Genomic DNA, 21,683 nt, shown 5'->3' with positions numbered 1-21,683 from the left:
GTATGATTAAATGATGATGGCGTCCTCTTGGGTAAAATATTCCGGAGGTAAAATAGTCCCCCATTCGGATCTCCGGTCGCGGACTACTCAGGAGGACGTCGTTATCAGGAGAAAGAAAACTGGCGTTCTACGGATCGGAGCGTGGAATGTCAGATCCCTTAATCGGGCAGGTAGGTTAGAAAATTTAAAAAGGGAAATGGATAGGTTAAAGTTAGATATAGTGGGAATTAGTGAAGTTCGGTGGCAGGAGGAACAGCACTTTTGGTCAGGTGATTACAGGATTATAAATACAAAATCAAATAGGGGTAATGCAGGAGTAGGTTTAATAATGAATAAAGAAATAGGAGTGCGGGTTAGCTACTACAAACAGCATAGTGAACGCATTATTGTGGCCAAGATAGACACAAAGCCCATGCCTACTACAGTAGTACAAGTTTATATGCCAACTACCTCTGCAGATGATGAAGAAATAGATGAAATGTATGATGATATAAAAGAAATTATTCAGATAGTGAAGGGAGACGAAAATTTAATAGTCATGGGTGACTGGAATTCGAGTGTAGGAAAAGGGAGAGAAGGAAACGTAGTAGGTGAATATGGATAGGGGCTAAGAAATGAAAGAGGAAGCCGCCTGGTAGAATTTTGCACACAGCACAACTTAATTACAGCTAACACTTGGTTTAAGAATCAAGATAGAAGGTTGTATACATGGAAGAACCCTGGAGATACTAAAAGGTATCAGATAGATTATATAATGGTAAGACAGAGATTTAGGAACCAGGTTTTAAATTGTAAGACATTTCCAGGGGCAGATGTGGACTCTGACCACAATCTATTGGTTATGACCTGTAGATTAAAACTGAAGAAATTGCAAAAAGGTGAGAATTTAAGGAGATGGGACCTGGATAAACTGAAAGAACCAGAGGTTGTGCATAGTTTTAGGGAGAGCATAAGGGAACAATTGAAAGGAATGGGGGAAAGAAATACAGTAGAAGAAGAATGGGTAGCTTTGAGGGATGAAGTAGTGAAGGCAGCAGAGGATCAAGTAGGTAAAAAGACCAGGGCTCTTAGAAATCCTTGGGTAACAGAAGAAATATTGAATTTAATTGATGAAAGGAGAAAATATAAAAATGCAGTTAATGAAACAGGCAAAAAGGAATACAAACATCTCAAAAATGAGATCGACAGGAAGTGCAAAATGGCTAAGCAGGAATGGCTAGAGGACAAATGTAAGGATGTAGAGGCTTATCTCACTAGGGGTAAGGTAGATACTGCCTACAGGAAAATTAAAGAGACCTTTGGAGATAAGAGAACCACTTGTATGAACATCAAGAGCTCAGATGGAAACCCAGTTCTATGCAAAGAAGGGAAAGCAGAAAGGTGGAAGGAGTATATAGAGGGTCTATACAAGGGCGATGTACTTGAGGACAATATTATGGAAATGGAAGAGGATGTAGATGAAGATGAAATGGGAGATACGATACTGCGTGAAGAGTATGACAGAGCACTGAAAGACCTGAGTCGAAACAAGGCCCCCGGAGTAGACAACATTCCATTGGATCTACTGACGGCCTTGGGAGAGCCAGTCCTGACAAAACTCTACCATCTGGTGAGCAAGATGTATGAAACAGGCGAAATACCAACAGAATTCAAGAAGAATATAATAATTCCAATCCCAAAGAAAGCAGGTGTTGACAGATGTGAAAATTACCGAACAATCAGTTTAATAAGCCACAGCTGCAAAATACTAACACGAATTCTTTACAGACAAATGGAAAAACTAGTAGAAGCCGACCTCGGGGAAGATCAGTTTGGATTCCGTAGAAATACTGGAACACGTGAGGCAATACTGACCTTACGACTTATCTTAGAAGTAAGATTAAGGAAAGTCAAACCTACGTTTCTAGCATTTGTAGACTTAGAGAAAGCCTTTGACAATGTTGACTGGAATACTCTCTTTCAAATTCTAAAGGTGGCAGCAGTAAAATACAGGGAGCGAAAGGCTATTTATAATTTGTACAGAAACCAGATGGCAGTTATAAGAGTCGAGGGACATGAAAGGGGACCAGTGGTTGGGAAGGGAGTGATACAGGGTTGTAGCCTCTCCCCGATGTTATTCAATCTGTATATTGAGCAAGCAGTAAAGGAAACAAAAGAAAAATTCGGAGTAGGTATTAAAATCCATGGAGAAGAAATAAAAACCTTGAGGTTTGCCGATGACATCGTAATTCTGTCAGAGACAGCAAAGGACCTGGAAGAGCAGTTGAACGGAATGGATAGTGTCTTGAAAGGAGGATATAAGATGAACATCAACAAAAGCAAAACGATGATAATGGAATGTAGTCGATTTAAGTCGGGTGATGCTGTGGGAATTAGATTAGGAAATGAGACACTTAAAGTAGTAAAGGAGTTTTGCTATTTGGGGAGCAAAATAACTGATGATGGTCGAAGTAGAGAGGATATAAAATGTAGACTGGCAATGGCAAGGAAAGCGTTTCTGAAGAAGAGAAATTTGTTAACATCGAGTATCGATTTAAGTGTCAGGAAGTCATTTCTGAAAGTATTTGTATGGAGTGTAGCCATTTATGGAAGTGAAACATGGACGATAAATACTTTAGACAAGAAGAGAATACAAGCTTTCGAAATGTGGTGTTACAGAAGAATGCTGAAGATTAGATGGGTAGATCACATAACTAATGAGGAGGTATTGAATAGGATTGGGGAGAAGAGAAGTTAGTGGCACAACTTGACTAGAAGAAGGGATCGGTTGGTAGGACATGTTCTGAGGCATCAGGGGATCATCAATTCACTATTGGAGGGCAGCGTGGAGGGTAAATATCGTATAGGGAGACCAAGAGATGAATAAACTAAGCAGATTCCAAAGGATGTAGGTTGCAGTAGGTACTGGGAGATGAAGAAGCTTGCACAGGATAGAGTAGCATGGAGAGCTGCATCAAACCAGTCTCAGGACTGAAGACCACAACAACAACAACAACAGGCCAAACAAACCCTAGTAACAAATCAATTAAAGTTATACAGTCGTCAGCTGCAAAACGATGAGTAACACACCCACAAGAATGCTCTGCTGCACAGACACAATTCTAATATAACGGTATTAAAACAGTCAACTCTACAGTCCAGACAGTCATTTAATACACCGTCTTACTTCACACTCCAGGAATTATAAAGAAAACAATCACTCAGGATAACAAAACAGAACACTACAGCACGCTTTCTAAATGGTAGCTCACTTTTCATTGACATATATGAAAAAAAGAATTGCATGTCCTCTGTACTACAAGGTATTGTTAATATCACCTGGATAGAAAGCATATCATATGCAGTGTCTGACACAAGGTTAATACACTCGCAAAACTCATCAGTTTTCCATCACCTACTCTCACATCTTTAGTATCAAGTGTCTCTATATTCTAAAATTTTACATTCACCACGATTGTCTGTCAAGGAAGAAAATGTCTCAATAGTGAGTACATAAACTGTAATCCACGAAACACAGAATGCGAAGGCAAATTACCGTCAAAAAATGACATAGATGAAACAAAGAATAACTCCGACTTAATTACAAGAAGAATACAAACAAATTCTTCAGTACACTCATATCACTGCAATGAGTCTATCCATAATCCTGTTTTCATCTAACACTTTCACATATTAACATACAAATACTCACAATTAATATAGGTAAAACGCACATGTATGTCTAGTAATACACTCCTGGAAATTGAAATAAGAACACCGTGAATTCATTGTCCCAGGAAGGGGAAACTTTATTGACACATTCCGGGGGTCAGATACATCACGTGATCACACTGACAGAACCACAGGCACATAGACACAGGCAACAGAGCATGCACAATGTCGGCACTAGTACAGTGTATATCCACCTTTCGCAGCAATGCAGGCTGCTATTCTCCCATGGAGACGATCGTAGAGATGCTGGATGTAGTCCTGTGGAACGGCTTGCCATGCCATTTCCACCTGGCGCCTCAGTTGGACCAGCGTTCGTGCTGGACGTGCAGACCGCGTGAGACGACGCTTCATCCAGTCCCAAACATGCTCAATGGGGGACAGATCCGGAGATCTTGCTGGCCAGGGTAGTTGACTTACACCTTCTAGAGCACATTGGGTGGCACGGGATACATGCGGACGTGCATTGTCCTGTTGGAACAGCAAGTTCCCTTGCCGGTCTAGGAATGGTAGAACGATGGGTTCGATGACGGTTTGGATGTACCGAGCACTATTCAGTGTCCCCTCGACGATCACCAGTGGTGTACGGCCAGTGTAGGAGATCGCTCCCCACACCATGATGCCGGGTGTTGGCCCTGTGTGCCTCGGTCGTATGCAGTCCTGATTGTGGCGCTCACCTGCACGGCGCCAAACACGCATACGACCATCATTGGCACCAAGGCAGAAGCGACTCTCATCGCTGAAGACGACACGTCTCCATTCGTCCCTCCATTCACGCCTGTCGCGACACCACTGGAGGCGGGCTGCACGATGTTGGGGCGTGAGCGGAAGACGGCCTAACGGTGTGCGGGACCGTAGCCCAGCTTCATGGAAACGGTTGCGAATGGTCCTCGCCGATACCCCAGGTGCAACTGTGTCCCTAATTTGCTGGGAAGTGGCGGTGCGGTCCCCTACGGCACTGCGTAGGATCCTACGGTCTTGGCGTGCATCCGTGCGTCGCTGCGGTCCGGTCCCAGGTCGACGGGCACGTGCACCTTCCGTCGACCACTGGCGACAACATCGATGTACTGTGGAGACCTCACGCCCCACGTGTTGAGCAATTCGGCGGTACGTCCACACGGCCTCCCGCATGCCCACTATACGCCCTCGCTCAAAGTCCGTCAACTGCACATACGGTTCACGTCCACGCTGTCGCGGCATGCTACCAGTGTTAAAGACTGCGATGGAGCTCCGTATGCCACGGCAAACTGGCTGACACTGACGGCGGCGGTGCACAAATGCTGCGCAGCTAGCGCCATTCGACGGCCAACACCGCGGTTCCTGGTGTGTCCGCTGTTCCGTGCGTGTGATCATTGCTTGTACATCCCTCTCGCAGTGTCCGGAGCAAGTATGGTGGGTCTGACACACCGGTGTCAATGTGTTCTTTTTTCCATTTCCAGGAGTGTATTTTCTGAGATGAGTGTATAATACTGCACAAGACAGAACTTCTAGGCTCAACAGTGCATACGACTAACAAGCTTAAATGTGATCCTGTTTCACTGAAGTATGATCTTAAAGTCAAAAATTACCTTCTACTTATCCAAAACTTCTCACACAACATAATTCCAGCATCAGGAATAGCAACACATCTAACGTATACAAAATAGCACACCAAGCTTGTTAATTGTTACACATGTGATTAATGTTCATCACTTTTCATAAATGCTGATCGCAGCAAAAATTCTAGAAATTTACTACCACAGCTGAGGCAGTACAGTACAGACAGTACAGTTGCATCTAGTGATTTTGGGATAAATGCTAAGAGCGGAAAGTCGTAAGCCCGTCTAAACACGAAAGTGGTTGGAATTAAATTAATTATTTGACAATTACTTGAACATAAAACACGTATGAATATCACTAGAGAGTAATTAAACCACAGTAGCACGCGCAACGTTAGAGCTCACAAACACGTTAATCACGTGTTACACAAGTTTTAAAAAAGGATGAAATTGAGACAAAGGACGTCTCCGTGCAGCGGAAGACATCAAAGCTAACTCTTTGTAGGTAGTGTTGAATTTTTAAGAGTTCTACTGTTCTAAAGAATTAACAGCAATCAAATACCGTACCACCCATTGAAACCTATGATCTTTACAAAGGCACAAAGACCATATCTCCATACGGGAGACACGCTCTAGCGTGATGAAATTTTCATTGAAATTCTGTGCCTTAAACTTCGCGATGTGGACCAATAAAATAATTACATATGAATCACACGATCTTTATGAATGAGTAACAAACTAGTTTGGCAAATGGGCTCCACCGGCTCATAGTCAAACTGCCCTAACCTCGCTGACGTGCTCTGGACACCGAACCACACCATCAGGCCCACAAATTTATATTACCATCTTGGTTCGACAAAACCCACAGTGTGTTTAAACATGCCAACCAGGCTCCACTGCAATTCGGGCTGTTATCAGATTCACCTGCTAAACCAGAAGTCAGAGGGTTAAAGACTGTTCCAAGGACAAATTATGCTAGTAGCAATCGACAACTAAAGACAGAAAAATATCTACGACTAAAAGCGCGAAATAACTGAACAGTGAAAATGTACTGAGCAACGTTCAATATATTTATAATGTGATCATTTCACATATTAGTTGGTTAGGTTCACGTTCGTTTGACTTCATGGGTGAGTCAGGAAAAGTAACGGCAGCTCCGTATTGAGGATGATTCCGTGATCACGTTACAAACTTTCAGTGATCATGGAGAAAAGTAAATCTGTCAATGTGAGGTAAGGGACTCCGGCCTAGAAACGACCGAGTTGAAAGATATACACAAAAATCGTCCTGATGTCTCTAATAGTGGAACACAAGCACCAGTATTGTTGTTGCTATGAGTGTAGGGTCGGTAATTTTCAGAGGTGGTAGTATGAACCAAAAAAAATTTAATAAACATGCGCATACCGCAAGAACCGTGGACGCGTGTTCGATAGAAGAGATTTGTTTCACAGCAGCGAAGACATAACTTAGAGATTATAAAATACAGTAAAATATACTGTATAGATAATAATGACGATGTGCCATATTGCAGTGAACCTAATGGATTTTACAAGGGTACAACGATAATAAAAGGGACACTTCAGAGGGTAGAACCAACTGAAGGTGCTACTGAAATAATCTCAACAGTCACAATTAGTAAGATATGAAAGCTAAAGTAAAGCATAGGTTCAATAGGTAGTGATTTATAACAGGAGAATTTATAGAAGCGATATGATCCAAATTAGATAATTAATTAGTAATTCGGTACACAGAAACGGTGCGTTTTGAGAAAGGAAGCAGGGCGCTGGCTTTTCAGCAGCGATCGTTCAGTTACAAGGTGTGGTGCGGGCAGAACTGAGAATATAAAGTGAGTCCCGAAACTATTCGTTCAGATTAATATAGGAGATACAGAACATCTAAACAAATATACATTCTAAGACAAAAAAACAACATGTTACCAAAGGATTCCCCGAATTGGTCACAAATCGGTAGATGTGATGTACATGTACTGACAGACAAATGATTCCTTTTTAAGAGAAAGAGCTTCACAAATTGAGCAAGTCAATAACGCGTTGTTGCACCTCTAGCACTTATGCAATCAGTTATTCCACTAAGCATTAATTGATAGAGTTATAGTAGGTCTTTAAGAGGGATTTCGCTCCAATTTCTGTCTAGTTGGCAGCGTCAGGGCGTCAAAATCCCGAGCTGCTTGGAGCACCCAGCCCATATTACTGAGAACGTTCTCAACTGGGGAGAGATCTGGCGACCATTTTTTCTGAAATTTAAATCATTTGTTTGTTTGTACAACAGCAACGACAGCAATCCTGGCTTCTAGGTCATTTCATGTTCCATAGAGGTATAGTACACAAACTACTTTATATGCTCCCAGAGCAAGAAATTCAGACACGTGACGTGTGGTGGGCTGGGTACCCATACAAAAGGGCTACGTCGGCTGAGCTATCTATTTGCGTTTGTTAGCTCTCAGGTGGTTCCTGACAGCAATGCATAAAGGGGATGTCGCCCTATCGTGCTGGAAGTACATCTGGCACCACCCATTGACATGGAATGGTAGAATATATGGTCCAGTCAGTGTATCAACTAATGCCAGCCCACACAGTACACTTAATCGCTGTTGATTAGCGCGAGGTCAAGTACCTTATGGAGTCACATGTGCTGAAACATGTGAATTGTGGATACTGGAACAGTCAGTAGTAGGGCAAAGCGGATGTAGGGCGTTTTGTTACTGTCAGTTCTCACATCAGGAGCAAGTATGCACTGAGGGACAAGCCTGATTTGATTGACAGGTACTTAACCTATTGTTCTGCTAATACGATTATGGCACCCTGTAGATAATCAGCCATTTTGATTTACAGGTTATGAACCCCTGTGGACAATCCACACTTTGATTGACAGGTCCTTAACCTATTGTTCCCCCCCATCTTCCCCTTCGTCCTCCCCCCATCCTCCTCCTCCTCCCCCATCCCCCCAGGACCACCCCTCGCCGGGATACAGGCACACTTCTGATATCAATTTGATTGACTAATTAATTAAATCGATTATTTAATTAAACCCTTCCTCTATCCATTGCAGGGTGTGGAATATCATTTAAAAAATTTAGACAATTTGCGGAATCTGTTTATTTAAACAGTTTGTAGGATATGAGACTGTGTATGGAATATTGTTTATTTCTTTATGTAAAGAATTTGGCAGTTGGCAGGCAATCATATGTGGTGTTACGAATATTGTTTAAACAGTTCAGATAATGGGTGCAATATTGATTATTTAAACAATTTACGTGAAAAACATGATATATGAAATATTTAAGCAACTGTTATGCTTTCACGTCCTGACTACACAAGGAGTAACACCATGAAACAAACACCACACGTAATTACAAAGTTAAAAACCTTTGGATCACATAGCAGGCACCACCCACCGTCCCCTGTGCATTAGACCGCACGCAATGCCGACTTATGCCACCGCACACGCAGCTCGATCAGTGTTCTGAAACTCGCGGCAGCGCTATGTTCCATGCGCAGGTCTTCATTAGGGCACCGTGAATGGCTGACCAGATGTCATACTAGTTCTTGAACAAAAGCATCCGAGAAATTCCAATCGAAACACGTACTCTTTCTCTGTTTCTCCTCATGTCCTGCTAGACCTATATGCGCCGTCTGTCGCGGTTAGACCAGACTGCAAACAAAGTAAATTCACCCAGTAAACCCCTGTGGAATACCAATGCACGCCAGATGCCTTCATTCCAAGGCAAATTGCTGACTGAGAAGGGATTCCACCATGAGCTCTAATCTGCCATCTATGCAGAAGAGAAAGGATCTCAATACGAGAAATTCAACTATATGGCATAGAATATACTGTTTACTTACAAAATTCAATTTGCAGGCGCTGGATCTTACTTTTATTTGGTGGGGAAAGTTCACATCAAGCAGCTACATGTCCTAATTATGTAATTGCACTTTGGCAGATTGAAGGTGTTGTCTTAATTCTAAATTATCCTGTGTGTGTTCATCCTGACATTCAGTGTAAAGTGCATGGTGCCACCATCAGAGGACGTTCCACCGTCCCTACCCCACGCTCCCTCCATCTCCACCCCTAACATTAACTCTGTGCTGGACAAGAAGGATCTTATGACACGTAATTCAAACCAAAGTCAATAATATACTGGTATATATTTTTTATTTAATCACTTTGCAGAATATGATGTCCCTCTCTTAAGCAGAAATCGTGACTGCATCCCCCTACCGTCCACCCCATGACATAATAAATGTAATCACAACTAAATGGGATAATGTGCGATATAGCAGCTACCGTTGGGGCTCTCCCGCGTGTGTGACTATTGTCAGGGTGCCGCCACGGAAGTCCGAACTGCTCAGTGTCCTAATTACAGATCACGTTACTAAATACCAGTGACCCTGGACCGGATATCGGCCTACTTTCATCTCACGACCTCCAAACAAAGCATCAAATGTCAGCATTCTGCCGATCAGAAAATTGCAGACACGTTTCCCGATCTGTCGCTTCCAAGGTGGCACTCCATGCTTGTCTGTGTGGACCAACGGCTCCAAACATGAAGATGGAGGTTTTCATTGCTCCTGAGAATGTTGTATTCCTATTGGCTAATGCTGGAGGCAAAGGGAAGGCTGACAGAGTTTCTATATCAAAAATACAGTTAAATATTCCATTTGAACTATGCTGTCGAATTAATAACAGGAGTCAAATAGATCACTTAAGCACTCTCTTCCACCATACAATGATCATTCTTCGCAGTAAAACATATTTTCAGTGTTTGAGTATCACACACAAACATAATATAAATTAATTAATGAAATCTGCATGATAAATAAATCGTAGCGCAAAATATATCCGAGGTCTTGTACACAACCTCCTCCACCTCAGTGTTTCTACAAAACACATCTGGTGAAAAAAAATTCTGAAGATCACTCAGACTCGTGATCACGAAGGAAGTGTAAAGAGGTCAGTGAAAATTTCCACCTCGGCCGCAGTCGCAGTTGTGGGTGCGCGTGCATGCCAGAGTGCACCACTCCCGGCCATAAACGGTGTCTGGGGATGATTGCAGTGGCAGGAATTCGGGTGTTGTCAATATGTCCACTGCTAATGTCCATCACTTTGAATCTTCTCTCACGTAACATACAGATGTCCGCTTCTGTTGTGCTCACCCAGCACACTGGTCTCTTCGCCAGCTGTCGTTGACGCTGCCAAGATCCATAAGTGGACTAATCAATTATACACGTAAAAATCCGAGCTAATCCGGTACTTCTGGTTGTCGACTCGTCGTTGACCGCCCTTCCAGGGAGCCGCGGTGCACTGTGAAACAAGCAGCTGCAGCTTGGACAGAATTTGAGGATTAGCATGACAACCGGTCTGTCAGTCGTGTTGCCCGAGCGAGTACGTGCGCGAAACTCGTGGCGCGGTGGCGCTTTGCAGAACCACCAATCAAGCTGCATGTGCAGTTGCGCGAGTCGGCACTGGGTGCGGTCCAGTGGACAGGGGACGAAGGGTGGTGCATGATTCGCTATCGAAACAGTTATAACTGTGTATTTACGTGTGATGGGTTTCTCATGGCGGTATTGCATGATGAGAATCAAAAAGCATCGCAGTTGTTTAAATATTCCATATACCACCTTATGTGACATAAATTGTTTAAATAAATAATATTCCACACATTGCTTAAATTGTTTAAACAGTATTCCATACACCTGAATCGATTTCCCGCCAAAGATCAAATTCTTTACATAAATAAATAAACCATATACCATATATTGTCTCATACCTCTCAAATTGCTTAAATGTACAATATTGCACACATTGTCTAAACTTTTTAAACAACTGCCAAATTCTTTACATAAATAAATAAACGATGTTCCATGCACAGTCTTATACCCCATAAACTGCTTAAGTAACCAGTATTCCACACACTGTCTAAAATGTTTAAACCATATTCCATACACTGCAATCGATTTCCCTCCAAATGACCTATCAGCTGAGTCTTTATCCAGACAATTTCTGGGAGGTGGAGGGGTGAGAGAGGGCTGTGGGTTTTATCATAGGGGGAGTGGATAATTAATTGAACGATTTAATTAATTAGTCAATCAAATTGATATCAAAATTGTGCCTGTATCGAATAGGGGAGTTCCCATAGGGATGGGGGCGGAGGCAGTGGAAGGGTGGTGAGGATGAGGTGGAGTGAGGGGGAAACAATAGGTTAAGGACCTGTCAGTCAAATTTGTGTATTACGCCTGAGGGTCATAACCTGTAAATCAGAATGGTGGATTATCCCCAGGGGATCTTAATCCTCATAGCAGAACAATAGGTTAAGTACCTTTCAATCAAAGGAGAACAATAGGTTTGCCCCTGAGTGCACACATGCCCCTGATGTAGGCAACCTGTACTACCAAAACTCCTTGATTGCCACTTTGATATACTACTACAGTCTACACAAGTAGACAAAGCCTCCTCGATGTACAGGACCTCGGGAGGAAATGAGAGGTACATTCTATTGCAAAATCCATTATGCTAACTGTCCACATTGTGGACATTCTTGAGGCGATATCGGTGTCATGCGCTGAGGATGAAAAGGATGAAGCAGCTGGTCGTGTAACATTTCACACAAGGCTAAGACTGACACCAAGGATGCGTGCAGTGCATCGTATACTTGTAGATACAGTGTCTTCAGCATGTCGCAGAATTCATTTCGGGAGTTTCCACTGTTCAGTTCCGACCTGCATCGTGCACACACGCTCAGAAAGTACCTGTTTCACGTGGCAAGTGATGCAGACGGCCGGGTGTCTGATCTTGTTGACCCGATCTGCTGGGAAAGCGCTGTCGATACTCTATCACTGCAGCTCGTCCGTTTCCGCTCACAGACCGGTACACCAGATGTATTACATCCTTTTCAGCAGATGTAAACTGATGCATGTGCACTGCTGTCACAAGGTAGTAATGAATACGACTGAACTGGTGTGTTTACGTGGAAGTCGCCGTTGTTGTCACAAGGCTGTGATGCTTGGGAATGAATTGGTTTGTTTTCAGGTAGACCTCAGATACAACAATCTGTACACAAATCACTTTTTAACATCAGTACCCATTATTTGTCAGCGACACCGACTCAATAGGTTACGTCAGTACCAATGCCAAAATGTTACCTAACGTTACAAGCTGACTTCAGAGACCGTATGTTCCTTACCGGAATATGTTTGTTTACATGTTCTCTGACTAATGTATTATTTTGAACGAAGAGTTTCGAAACACCCTGAATAAGAACCATCAGAACTGCCTCAGAATCTATTCACTTGAAATCTTTGGCCAGCAGTGCGAGCCGCCTTCAAAAAGTTTAGTGCTGAATTTTCCGATGGAATGCACTGTGATTTTAACAGCATCCAAAATAGCGAACCTCGTTCGTCTGTATACAGACATCTAAGAGTGAAACATGAAAATCTTATGATTTCACGTTTATAGAACATTTAGGCGCGGTCCACACTGAGACGACAGGATATGGAAAACGACACAATACAATAAAGTTCTTGTGACGATACTTGCATCGATACGACTCTCACGTTCCCCACGGGTTTGAACCGTCGTCCTCCAGAATGTGAGTCCAGCGAGCTAACCACTGCGCTACCTTACTCGGTCTATATGCGATAGGGACAATGTTGCTGTATTTGAAGTGAGATTATTGGGCATCAGTGGTGTAGCAGTAGGTGGAGAACTCTGAGTAGGGGTGCACAATATGATTGAAGAAACGGAAGAAGCCCATGATGATAAGAATGACATCCTGTGACTTTCTCTGCTTTGTAGGGTTGCTCATTCAGAGGTAACTGGAATTCAGCTTTCAGATCTCATCAGCTGATGACTGCTGATGTGTTTTCATGTCAGTAAGCTTTTCGTTTCCAGCACGGCTTGTATCGGCAGCATACAGTAAAGAAAAACACGAGGCATGTGTGTGGCTGCATAGCAGGACAAAACAGGCGGCACTAGCATCGCGTGTGGCGCATACTTGCCAACTTCGTAGAGGACAACCTCCAATATGTGTGACGTACTTCTTCCTGAATGAAAAAAATTACCGCTCTTCTTCCACTGTTAAAAACAATGTCGATGCGATAGCTATACTTCGTATGCAGATATCTGTGACTTGTTGTTGTTGTTGTGGTCTTCAGTCACAAGACTGGTTTGATGCAGCTCTCCATGCTACTCTATCCTGTGCAAGCTTCTTCATCTCCCAGTACCTACTGCAACCTACATCCTTTGGAATCTGCTTAGTTTATTCATCTCTTGGTCTCCCTATACGATATTTACCCTCCACGCTGCCCTCCAATAGTGAATTGATGATCCCTTGATGCCTCAGAACATGTCCTACCAACCGATCCCTTCTTCTAGTCAAGTTGTGCCACTAACTTCTCTTCTCCCCAATCCTATTCAATACCTCCTCATTAGTTATGTGATCTACCCATCTAATCTTCAGCATTCTTCTGTAACACCACATTTCGAAAGCTTGTATTCTCTTCTTGTCTAAAGTATTTATCGTCCATGTTTCACTTCCATAAATGGCTACACTCCATACAAATACTTTCAGAAATGACTTCCTGACACTTAAATCGATACTCGATGTTAACAAATTTCTCTTCTTCAGAAACGCTTTCCTTGCCATTGCCAGTCTACATTTTATATCCTCTCTACTTAGAACATCGTCAGTTATTTTGCTCCTCAAATATCAAAACTCCTATACTATATTAAGTGTCTCGTTTCCTAATCTAATTGCCTCAGCAATACCTGACTTAATTCGACTACATTCCATTATCATCGTTTTGCTTTTGTTGATGTTTATCTTATATCCTCCTTTCAAGACACTATCCATTCTGTTCAACTGCTCTTCCACGTCCTTTGCTGTCTCTGACAGAATTACAATGTCATCGGCGAACCTCAAAGTTTTTACTTCTTCTCCATGGATTTTAATACCTACACCGAACTTTTCTTTTGTTTCCTTCACTGCTTGCTCAATATACAGATTGAATAACATCGAGGAGAGACTACAACCCTGTCTCACTCCCTTCCCAACCACTGCTTCCCTTTCATGTCCCTCGACTCTAATAAATGCCATCTGGTTTCTGTACAAATTGTAAATAGCCTTTCGCTCCCTGTATTTTACTGCTGCCACCTTCAGCATTTGCAAGAGAGTATTCCAGTCAACATTGTCAAAAGCTTTCTCTAAGTCTACAAATGCTAGAAACGTAGGTTTGACTTTCCTTAATCTAGCTTCTGAGATAAGTCGTAGGGTCAGTATTGCCTCACGTGTTCCATTATTTCTACGGAATCCAAACTGATCTTCCCCGAGGTCGGCTTCTACTAGTTTTTCCATTCATCTGTAAATAATTCGCGTTAGTATTTTGCAGCTGTGGCTTATTAAACTGATAGTTAGGCAATTTTCACATCTGTCAACACCTGCTTTCTTTGGGGTTGGAATTATTATATTCTTCTTGAAGACTGGGTGAATTTCGCCTGTCTCATACGTCTTGCTCACCAGATGGTACAGTTTTGTCAGGACTGGCCCTCCCAAGGCTGTCAGTAGTTTTTATGGAATGTTGTCTACTCCCGGGGCCTTGTTTCGACTCAGGTCTTTCAGTGCACTGTCAAACTCTTCACGCAGTATCATATCTCCCATTTCATCTTCATCTACATCCTCTTCCATTCCCATAATATTGTCCTCAAGTACATCGCCCTTGTGCTGACCCTGTGACTTCAACACCTAATTTAAACTGCTCAGCGACTACGTACTTCATTACAAACTTTTCAAAATACGCACAGTAGTTTCTCTATTTGAAATGTATGACAATCGCTATGGGAAATAACGTAAAGAAAAGCAGCTTATTATGAACCTATGATGTGATACTATAATATTCGGAGAACTCCTTTTTTTTCCTTTACGGTCTCCTCAAAATCAAACGAGAAAAATAGCGTAGCGGAGACCACGGGCGAGTCCAAAAACCGTGGTTTCTAATTTTTTATACAAAATGTAGAAGCTATACTGAAAAACCAAGTACAGTGTAAGATACACCTTACTTTTATTTAAGTAAACAATTCGTTTTAGGCATGTCGGATGACTTGAACTATCCCTCACTGTGTCTAGTACGACACGAGTTCCTTGGAGCGACCAGCAATCCGGGTTGCACCAGGCGACACGACACAGATAGGTGTCAGTATCGTATCGATGTCATCGTAGTGTCTTCCAGTTAGGTCCCTTTAACGATGTCTGTATCCGCTCCGCCGACTCAGGTTGTTTCTGCATTAAATCGCGAGTCACATCCCGTATTTATCGCCTTAGTCTGAACCGTACCTTACATGTGAACTTGTGCGTGACGTCAAATACTTTAAATGCCTTTTTCGTTTAGGTCTGAGGTAATTTATGCCCTACCTATCGTATTCGAAATCAGTGTCATAAGTGCTATATTATAATTTACCACTTTTAGGTGTGCAGCAAACTGTGCTTTGAATTATTATAAATCAGTTTCATAACAGTAAATTACACAAAATGGACTTCTGAGAAGTTTTAGGCTCTGAACGATGTCAAGCGCTGTTTTTAAAAGATTGTTTCTGCATGGGACAACACAGTTTTTGAATACACGGTATTTATTTCTTTTATATTTATTTTTCTCATTAACAGTACAGAGTAACTCACCGCCATGAAATGCGAGTCGGACACCTCTAAATCTAACGGCCAAAACTTCTGGATCGCTAAAGACATCGAACCTTCACAGTTAGTCGTTATTTTCTTACTCGTCTTTAAAGAACCGAGAATGACTAGAATTTTCAATTCTGGTGAGATTAAAAGTGGACTACTGGAATGTAGATTGGAAATACTAAGTTTCCGGCAGTTTTATGGATGCTCATAAATGTAATTTAAAAACCCTTATGGCTTGTTTTCAACAATGCATTATTAGAAAACATATCATCGGGAAAAGCGTTCGACAATATAAAATGGTGCAAGCTGTTCGAGATTCTGAAAAAAGTAGGGGTAAGCTATAGGGAGAGACGGGTCATATACAATATGTACAACAACCAAGAGGGAATAATAAGAGTGGACGATCAAGAACGAAGTGCTCGTATTAAGAAGGGTGTAAGACAAGGCTGTAGCCTTTCGCCCCTACTCTTCAAACTGTACGTCGAGGAAGCAATGATGGAAATAAAAGAAAGGTTCAGGAGTGGAATTAAAATAGAAGGTGAAAGGATATCAATGATACGACTCGCTGATGACATTGCTAGCCTGAGTGAAAGTGAAGAAGAATTAAATGATCTGCTGAACGAAATGAACAGTCTAATGAGTATAAAGTATGGTTTGAGAGTAAAGCGGAGAAAGACGAAGGTAATGAGAAGTAGCAGAAATGAGAACAGCGAGAAACTTAACATCCGCATTGATGGTCACGAAGTCAATGAAGTTAAGGAATTCTGCTACCTAGGCAGTAAAATAACCAATGACGGACGGAGCAAGGAGGACATCAAAAGCAGACTCGCTATGGCAAAAATGGCATTTCTGGCCAAGAGAAGTCTACTAATATCAAATACCGGCCTTAATTTGAGAAAGAAATTTCTGAGGATATACGTCTGGAGTACAGCATTGTATGGTAGTGAAACATGGACTGTGGGAAAACCAGAACAGAAGAGAATCGAAGCATTTGAGATGTGGTGCTATAGACGAATGTTGAAAATTAGGTGGACTGATAAGGTAAGGAATGAGGAGGTTCTACGCAGAATCGGAGAGGAAAGGAATATGTGGAAAAGACTGATAAGGAGAAGGGACAGGATGATAGGACATCTGCTACAACATGAGGGAATGACTTCCATGGTACTAGAGGGAGCTGTAGAGGGCAAAAACTGTAGAGGAAGACAGAGATTGGAATACGTCAAGCAAATAATTGAGGACGTAGGTTGCAAGTGCTACTGTGAGATGAAGAGGTTAGCGCAGGAAAGGAATTCGTGGCGGGCCGCATCAAACCAGTCAGTAGACTGATGACCAAAAAAAAAAAAAAAAAATCATCGGGAAAATCCTTATCGTGAAGGAAACTCACCGCCACACAACACTATAAAGCGTAGAAACGAAGAAAAGGAAAGAAGATAAAAGTGAAAACTATTTTGACGCTTCACGCTAGACTAATATGGTCATTACTGGAATAAAAAGAGCTGTAAATATTGATTCTGTCCTGTGCGACCCCTCATTTGAGTCTTTGACACCCAAGGGTGTGATCGACAGGAAGAACAAAAGTCAAGAAGGATGTACAATGCTACAAAAAAAAGTACTTTTCGACGAGTTTGTTGCTCGCTTTCAGTATCATTAGTGTATACCTTTTATAGTGTCTTTTGCTCAGAGCTGTTTCATATCAGTCGTTAAACAAAGTGAAATCACTTACCTGTTGCCTTTCGAGACTCGGTTAGATATTGAAGAATGGCTAGTTAATGCAGCAGAATACGCGAAACCTACTGATACTGAGATAACTATTCACTATGAAACTCACCTCTCTTCAGACATTCAGTAACTTCCCAATAACGAAATAATTTATCATGTACGTAACACTGGACTGGTAATGTTACACCAGTCGAAGAAAATGCTTTATAGAAAGCTAGATAGAGTGACCTGAAAGAGATACTCGATGGCGATGCAACTATTGATTTTATAGTCCGCTTTAAATGGTACTGGGCTCTAAAGAGAAATATAAATGATTAATTCTAAATGTACACCGTGAACTTCTACTGATTTGTAGTAGCAGTTGGTTGTAGTTAAACTGACGGCATTCCGGATGCTGCAGTGCGGGCTGTGTACATAGCAGGACGCTGGAACGAGGAATGTATGTTCATTAACCGGAGCACTCACTGAGGATGCTGAAGAACGATAGCTCAATCTTCTACCACAAAGTGAATATATGGCACTGTAAGCAGTCAGAAAGTGAAATGTTTCCTCTTTTGACGTCCGTATGCTATCTGTCGCTTGGCGACGTATGTTGATTTCTTTTGTGGAGTGCCTCTTGTTGTAAAGAGTTAAGATGGTTGAATTTTTCCGAGCGAAACGCAAGGACTGTTGATAAGCAAGGCCTTGCACTGACGGTAAGCTGTTTCATCAGTACGTCAGCAACTGCCGCACTGCATTTCGGGGATATCGTGGATAGGAACAGCTTCGAAGAGGCCCCATCTCAACAGATGGGCTTAAGATTATGATCAATAAATCTGAAGAAATAGGCACTTGTTGCAGAAGTTGCTGTAGCTATGGCCGACCGTGCATCATATTCCTCAGTTTCCGCAGCCAGTGCTCGACTCTTCCTGGTCAACAATTCAAAAGATTTTGTGGCACACTTCGCAACTGTATTCCTACAAAATTCGGAATGTGCACCAAATGAATCCTGAAGACAGCCAACACCGTGACTTTGCTTTCATCTTTCTTTTCTTTTTCTTTTTTTATCACGTTTAGAAAAGAATGACATGTGGTCGGGGAATATTCTTTGGACGGAATTCACGTTTTATTCCGTATGATGCAGTGAATGCTCAGGACTCTCGCACACTGGGTTCTACTCCGCCACATTCTGTGCAGGAATATCCGCTACACTGAGCTTATGTCAGAGTGTGACGCGGTTCCACAAGATCCTTCATTCACGGTCCGTTTTTCTTCAAGCAAATGACACCTCCTACTCCCGTTAGATGTACTGTGGTATCTGCACGTTATAAGGACCTCCTTATGCAACAAGTGATTTCAGCTTTGCGAGACTGCAACTGTGTCTACACCACTATTTCCATGTGGCTTCTGATTCCGAGGATATCTCAAAGATCGTTTCTGTCAGGGATTCGTCCGGTCTCTGCCTAATCTGCGAGGTAGCATACAATGATATACCACTCTGATTACACAGGGTATGCTACGAGTAACTGTCAAATGTGCCGTGCTACGGATGGGGCAAGTTGCTGACTAGGGAGACCATGCTGAACACATTTGGTAACTTGTGACCAACTCCTAATAAACGTTCCAGAACCACCGTTACCACTTGTATGATTACCTCCAATCCCTCTTCCTGCACCCACACCACAGTAAGGCCGCATCCTACGTAAACGATAAACGACAGAAGCGACCAACAGCGCGCGACAGATTCAGGGGACAAAACACAACCGCAGGTACAGTTACGGAAGAGTCCTACGTGAGCGACATGTGTGTCACTGCCTGTCTACCGCTGCAACTGGCAACGTTTGAACTTAAACGTGTTTAAATCTTGTCGTTGGAGCACGCGCGACAGAGAGCGACAGCCATGTGTCTTCTCGGAAAAACAGAGGAGCAGATGCGATGGGAGCTATGAAATATTTATCAACCGATCTTAAGAAAACTATTTGGTGAAAAAATTTGGTTCTGCTACATCTTATAGCTTGATATCTTTAAACAATAAAGTTCTGAATTTATTTTAGTTATTCGTCATAGTTATTGTGTTGCACGAAATTGAGTGTATGGCTGCAAGAAATTTTTATGAATTTGCAGAGGTAAAATCAAATTGCGTAGACTTCCCGTATAGTTCATTTAAGGCCATACGTTATTGCATACGAAATGTAACCATTATATCTAACTTGTATTTAAAGTTGAGACCATAATGATATCTATTTTCATTCTTGAAATATTGCTTGTAATATCCCGGGACGAGTAGCTCGCGGCACTTCCGAACCTTTCCTAGACTTCGGGAATCAAGTGGTCATAAAAATCGTCATATCTCATAAACGGTTGAAGATAGTGGAAGGACTATCTTTGGAAATCACAGCACGCAGAAAGGACTAGTTTATCGTATGATTAACAGTCGATACGTTTTTGTAAACGCGTGAGTACAGCGTAAACAAGACCACCTATAAATTACACCATGAGGATTTGTCCGAATTTTCATAGGCAAACAAAGGGAGAGAAACAGGTAAATGGGGTATCAAAGTGACCAGCGTGAGGTCTAGTTTTGTATGAAAATATGTAACTGCTTGAAAGTAATCAGGGTAATTAACGAAAAGTTAATTAATGAGGTGAGGAAAAATTGAAATATTTCACGAAAAGCTGCTGCCAAGTTATGTAAATAAAGTGTCAAAAATTCCGTCTCTTCAGGGCCTAGCTGTTTTGCACATAAAAAGATACATTGGTGCGGTATATAATTGTGAAAAAGGCTTCCTTCGAACCATGTACGTTAGGAAGGCCAATGAGGAGTCAGTAAGATCATGCTTTCTGAATAAAACTTGAAAATAAAAAATTAAAGAAATCAAATATTTTATGAAACGATTTGTGTAAAAGAAATAAGTAGGTCAGAGAAACGCTCTACGTGCCTTTGAATGATGGTCGAAATCATGAATAGAAAATGAGTTGCACCAAACATTTCCCTAATATTTTTTATTTCATACTTCAAATGGTTCTGAGTACTAGGCGAGTTAACAGTTGAGGTCATCAGTCCCCTAGAACTTAGAGCTACTTAAACATAACTAAGGACATCCCACACATCCATGCCCGAGGCAGGATTCGAACCTGCGACCGTAGTGGTCGCGCGGTTCCAGACTGAAGCACCTAGAACCGCTCGGCCGGCTGTTTCATACTTTTAGAAAAATTGTTACACAAAACGTTAGGCTTTCTTTTCAAAAATTCTGTATGGTTTAATTTTATAGACTATTTAGATTAATTGAAACGCTTGGCCTTAACACCGACTGCTAATGAATTACGTGCACAACATCAAATATCTGTAAAATTTCGTGATTCATTGTAATTTATTAGGAATTTAGTGTGTGTGATAAACTGGGATAGGTGTGTATGAACTTAAGATAAAGTTCATGGCAAGACCTTAAAAATATACTTACCGATGCAGTGCAAACAGTATACGTAAGACTTAGTATACAGAATTATAACTGAGTCAGTTAAAATACAAAATAACGCCAGATCTGAACCTAGGACTTCACGAAGCAGGCAATGACGACCTGTAGCACTACTGCTACACCACATCTGGCCACTGTTTAAAGCAGGGCTTAACAACTAACCGGTTTTGAGCGCAAGTACTCGCGTCTGCTCAGGCACGTGCTCGCGAGCAGGTGCAAGGTATGAATAGGACCGCAGCGTGACTATTGAATTCGCGCCGACTGTGTAACGTTAAAAGTTGAATTATTTTAGGAAATTTAATTTGCACTACGGAAGTGGAAAATGTGATAGACCAGATCGTGCACAGGAAGTTATTGAACTTAAAAGGAAGCTATCCGAAGAAGATCAGGATGACGAAGAAAAATCAACTGAGGCAGCTCTCAGAGTGAGCTACAAAACTGCTTTGTTTTTAGCAAAATCCCTGCGCCCCTTCACTGATGGCGATTTAATAAAAAATGTTTGGTAGTTGCAGCGGAACATTTGTGTCCATCTCAATTTGAACAGTTTCGGATTGTGCCATTATCTGACATGAC

Source organism: Schistocerca cancellata, chromosome 4, assembly GCF_023864275.1.
Source record: "Schistocerca cancellata isolate TAMUIC-IGC-003103 chromosome 4, iqSchCanc2.1, whole genome shotgun sequence".
Classification (NCBI taxonomy): domain Eukaryota; kingdom Metazoa; phylum Arthropoda; class Insecta; order Orthoptera; family Acrididae; genus Schistocerca; species Schistocerca cancellata.
Note: the sequence above shows the minus strand (reverse complement) of the source record.